This window comes from Cynara cardunculus (genome assembly GCF_001531365.2).
Source record: "Cynara cardunculus var. scolymus isolate 2C chromosome LG 10, CcrdV1, whole genome shotgun sequence".
NCBI classification, from domain to species: domain Eukaryota; kingdom Viridiplantae; phylum Streptophyta; class Magnoliopsida; order Asterales; family Asteraceae; genus Cynara; species Cynara cardunculus.
Genome location: NC_037537.1, coordinates 11,984,718 through 11,990,427, shown reverse-complemented (window position 1 = coordinate 11,990,427; position 5,710 = coordinate 11,984,718).

Here is a 5,710-nt window from a genome sequence, read left to right as displayed (position 1 = left end):
AGTTGATAGAAAGAGTACAACTGGTAGCTGTCAGTTGTTGGGTGGAAAGTTAGTCAGTTGGACTAGCAAGAAACAACACTCTGTGTCCACCTCAACAGCTGAAGCTGAGTATGTTGCTGCAGGTAGCTGTTGTGCACAAGTCTTGTGGATGAAAAATCAGTTAGCTGATTACGATAAGTTGTTCACAGAAATTCCTATTTTTTGTGACAATTCAAGTGCCATCGCTATTGCCAACAATCCAGCTCTTCACTCTCGAACGAAGCATATTGATATTCGGTATCACTTTATCCGAGATCATGTGATTAAAGGTGATGTTGAACTTCATTTTATCCCTACAGACTATCAACTYGCTGACTTGTTTACCAAACCTCTTGATGAATCTCGATTTAATTTTTTGATCAGTGAGTTGGGYATGTTAAATGTTGACAAATAATTTTTGAGTCTTCACTAATTCAATTGGGTTGTGTGTCTTCTCTAAAAATGTTGTATGTAATTTGCTCAAAAATAGTCTGGTATCTGTGTGAATATGCTTTATTTCTTTTTCTAAAATATTGATTTTTGAAAATGATGGGTTTTACACTCGTGTATTTTTCTTGAAAATCAATTCCTATTTTTATCTCTAAAATGTCTCTATGTGAATTATTTTTATATCACTTAAAAAATATCGTATTGTTTTTAATTGATTTCATGTTTAAAAAAAATGAAAAAGATAAAAAGTATTTATTTTTTGATTTGTCTATGTTATCCTAGTTTTTTTTGTTAAAAGGATGTGAGCCTCTCTCTCTATGGGCCGATCTATCCTCCTCTCTTTCTTTCTTCTTACCTCTCGGCCCCTCTCTCAATCGGCCCAAACCCCCTTCCATTATATGCAAACCGATTCTCCCCCTCTAACCCTAGGCCGAACCATTCTCTCCCATTCGTCAAGCCGATCCCTCTTTCCTCCACAACACCAAGCCGATCCTACTCACTAAACAACCTCCTCGGCCTCTCAATCTCACAAACCGATAGATCTCTCCCCCACCCCCCCTTCGGTTTCTTGAAGAAGGCAATCTAGATCTATCTTCATCTTTCGACTTCCCCTTTCCTAATCGGCTTCTCCTCTCATTCTGATTACTCCCTCAAAGCCACCTAATCGGCTTCTCCCTCTAATCCCATTCTCATTTCCTCTCCCACAAACCGATTCCTCAAGCCGATCCACCATCTCCTTCGGCCTAGACCACTTCAAACCGATCTCACCCTCTCCTCTATAATCGGCCTCCCAAGCAATTTTCCCACAAGCCGATCTCACGTCTCTCTCACCTCACATCGAACTCCTACTCACTCTCTCGCCAATCACTTTCAACAAACCGATCCATACCCCCCCTCTCCCCTCTTCGGCCTCTCCCATCTCCATTCGGCTTCCCCCTTAAGCCGACTCAAGAACCCCTTATCTCTCTCTCTCTCTCTCTCTCTCTCAATCGGTCTCTCTCTCACACACCACACACCGATCCCTATAAGCGAAACTCCCAAGCCGATTATAATCCCTCCTCAAGCCAATCCCTCCTATCCTTCTAAACCCCTCTCCCATTCAGCTTCTAGCCAACCCAATCGGCGCTTTACTTAAGCGGAAACCCCTTCCCCCCAAACCAATTTTCTCTCAAACCGTGCCCCTTTTATTTTTTTTACTTTTCCCTCTTAAACCCTTAGCTTTTTGGTCCCCCAATCACCAACATCTTTTTCAAACCTCTCCCTTACCTCATCCCATCCCATCCATTTGTTACTCCCCCAAGAACCCACCCCCCTCACCCCTATTCCTTATACCTATTTTCTTTCTCCTCTTTTTACTTTCCCTAGATTTCATATTTTTACCCACCATACTTTTACCTCCCCATTCTCTCTTTTTAAACCCTCTTAAAACCTCTCCTCACTTCTCACTTTCAAACATCTTACTCTCTCATCTTCTTTAAAAACCTCCACCTTTCTTCTCTAAAGATTTTACTGTGTGTTTTTCAAGCTTCATCAACCATGGCTTCTCAAAGTGGAACTCCCTCCAAAGCTCCAAAGGTTAAGAAATCTGTTTCCCTCACTGCTGCTAATGTTACATTTTCTTTGTGCAATTTTGTGACATTGTTGGATCACAATGAGAAGTATCCAGATTTCTACATCATCATCGAATTTCTACGTAAGTGCCCTCTTTTCAAAGCTCTTACTTATTCTCCAAAGATGAGTAAATATCTGCTACGTGCATTTTGGGCTACATGTGTATATGATGATTCTACCAAAGCTGTGCATGCAACTGTGTTATCTGCTAATGATGTATCATTTACTGCTGATGATTTAAGAAGAGTGTTAGAGCTTCCTACTTACTCCTCTGAGCTTATATCTGTTGATAACCTTCATATTGTTGCTACCAATATGGGCTATGTGCAAGACCCTGCTTTGATAAAACAAAGCACTCTTTATAGGAAGAATATGGGTGGTGTTTGGAACTTTTTCTTTTCACATCTTATTCAATGCTTGAGTTCCAAAACTGGAGGGATGGATCAGTCACCCACTAGTGTTACCCAGCTAGCTCATGCACTGGTTTTTCAAAGAAAAATTGATTTTGTTGGTTATTTGTTTGGGGAATTAGTAAAGAAGATGGGTAGTGCCAAAAGCTCTACCATGCCTTTTATTAGATTTCTATCCATGATGATTGTTGATAAACTTGGGTCACGTATGCCAGCCGATACTGCAAATTTCTATGACCTCAAAGTGTCTCAAGTTGGCATTCAGACTTTGAAGAAGGCATCATTGTCTACCGATCTTCCTCTTCCTTCAGGTATGTTTTCTTTTGCCACCTCTTCTCACCCTATATGGGGAGAGTGCTCTGTGACCACAGTAGCTGGGGATCTTCCTCATGTTGCTCCGTTCACCCATCACTCCCTCATGTCAGTGGCCCCTCTCCCTTCTACTTCTTCAGCTACTGCCTCAAAAGAGGCCGCCTCCTCAGTCCGGAGACGGCTGGCAGATAGCTTTATTCCCCCATCTTCTGCATCTATTTCTGAGGCTATGACTTCGAAAGCGCCTTCGGAGTCTCACCCCGCCTCACACCCCTCTCACTCAAAGCGGAGTCACTCTAGACTTTCCACTCTTGGCTCTTCCTCTACAAAGACCAAGAAGCCAAAAAGGGCTAAAAACACATCTCCAACCAAGGACTCTCAACAGTCCAAGGTTGTTGAAGTTGGTCCTACGGAGCCCAGGACATCTGCTTTACACCCCCTAGCTCCTCAGTGCCCTCTCAAAAGGGCACTACTGTACATACGGGGATCCCACTTGACTCCACCTTGGCATCTCTATATGACCTTGGTGATGACTCGGACACCTCCCCTTTCCGATGTCCCTCTTCTCCTCCACTTATTCACGGCCTATCACCCGAGATCGATGATCTTGATGATATTGCACGGATGGATGATTTATCAGCTTTGTCTGATACTGACATCCCTTATCTCCAATTTATTCTTATGGATGTAGATAGTGAGCCTTACCAGCCTACTACATCTACTACWGTGGTAATCGGCGACCCGCCTCACGCAGGCGTCGAAAATACAGACACCGAGCCTCTCACGGGTGTTGGTGATACAGACACTGAGCCTCTCACCAGTGTTGCTGATACAGATATTGAGCCTCACGCCGATATCGTTGATACAGATGTTGAGCCTCACGCCAACATCAGTGATACTCCCATCGGTGACTCTCAGGGCGCCGATGGTACTGAGAGTGTTGGTGTCTCCTCTCCAGGTGGGTCAGCAATCCCAATCAAAGCTTGCTCTCCTGCTCCAGCTGCTGTTTCTCCCTACAGGCCCCCCTCTACACCAGGCTTCCAGTTCTCAGCTCCTTCTCCTCCTGAAGTGGTCTATGCCATACCCACAGAGGTGGTGGACATGCTCAGCGGCTTCACATCTCAATGTCAGTTGCTCATCTCTCAACAGGCCTCCCTCAGCACTGATTTATGTAGGAGATTGGACTGCGTTACATCAGAACTGCATCAGCACAGTGCCGCCTTGACAGATCATGGCATTGCCTTCTCTACTCTTAAAGCTACGGTTGATTCTCTGGATGCTCGTATGACTGCTCTATCTGATTCTCAATCCAGCATCTCTGAAGCTGTCGATGATCTTCGTGCTCGGTCGGAAAGTCAAGCTGCCACAAATCAGGTAATTCTTCAATCTCTGACTGATCTGCACTCCAAGATGGATGCACAGACTCAGATATCCAAATTGTTCTTAGCCAGAGATACAGAGTTCACTGTTGACTTGGGTCCTACTCAGTTCATGGAAGAGGACAGGGTTATGTTAGCCAAAGTCAGTCGCCGTGTTGAATCCGATTATGCTCTTCTTGGCGGTCTTCATCGTGGTGTCTCACGTCTGCTTCATGCCACCTGTGCTCCCTTTCCTCGTGCTACTGCTTCTGTGCCTTCCCCACCTGCCGATGTGGAGGGCCATTCTGTTCCTGCTAGTGGACCTTTCCTTGTTCCCACTGAGGGGGAGAAGACAGTTGATCTTTCTACCAGTGACAACAGGGACGACGACTCAGCTTCTACTTCTTCTACCTCTTCATCCTCAGCCGAGTCAAATGGTGATGCTCCTATTGAGGGGGAGCTAATTGATCATGATGATAGAGCCACATCATCTGTTGAGGGGGAGCAACCATGTTTTATGCCTTCAGTATCTGTTGAGGTTGGTACTATACCTTCTCAAGATGATATTCCCACTACTTCTGGGGACTTAGTCCCAACTCACAGAGAAGGAAAGGCACCCATGACCACAGATGAAGAAGCTGCTGCAGCTAAAGCAGCTAAAATTGCTAGACATCAATCTGAAGTTCCTGCAGCCGACAGACTTGTGCTTAAAGCTTCACGTCCTCAAGAAACTGATCTTCATCTCCTAGGTATTTCTTCTGAGGATGCGGCCAACTCAATTGCTCTTCAAAAGCAATTTGAGGAAGCCAACAGATCTCACTCCTGAGTCCCACGATCTGAGTCTGAAGAAACCAAAGAGAAAAGAATTAAATGGTTTAATGACTCAATTCTCCGACGCTATACTACTACTCGAATTGTCAATGCCAGAATCAAAGGTCCTCAAAAATTGACCTATGATTCCAATATGATTTATTTGATTATTGGTCGAGAAAACGGAGCAGTGAGGACAGAAAAGCTGTCTTGGATCCATTCCTACGGTCTTACTGAGTGGATGGAGATCATCAAGTTTCTTAATAAAAGCAGAAGTATGTATAAGGAATTTGTCTTGAGTCATCTGTATCGCTTTCCCAAAAAGATACAGATGATCAAGATGCATTACAAGTTGCCTTCCCCTCCACAACTCTCCTTTCTTAAGCAAGTGTTAAGTAAAACTAGCTCTTCTAAATCTGCTTCTGCCTCGAAGACCATCAAGAATCATGACTCGCTTATTCAGAAGTTATCAAAGGAAGGTAAGGCTCCTGATGTCTCACATCTTGATCTTACCCTTCCTTCAGATGATTGTCATCCGGAAGGAACTATCTTGTCCGCTCCTGAGCATGGAATATTCTTCTGGGACGCGAGTAGTTGCCTTCGATTTTTCCGAGCTTCTGAGATACCTATAGCTGATTCTCAGCTATTGCGTGTGATACTGAGTGTAATCAAAATTGGTGAAGCCGGAAGAGTCTTTTATACTTTGATCTCGGATGAACTGAAGAGAAGAGATGTTCTTGC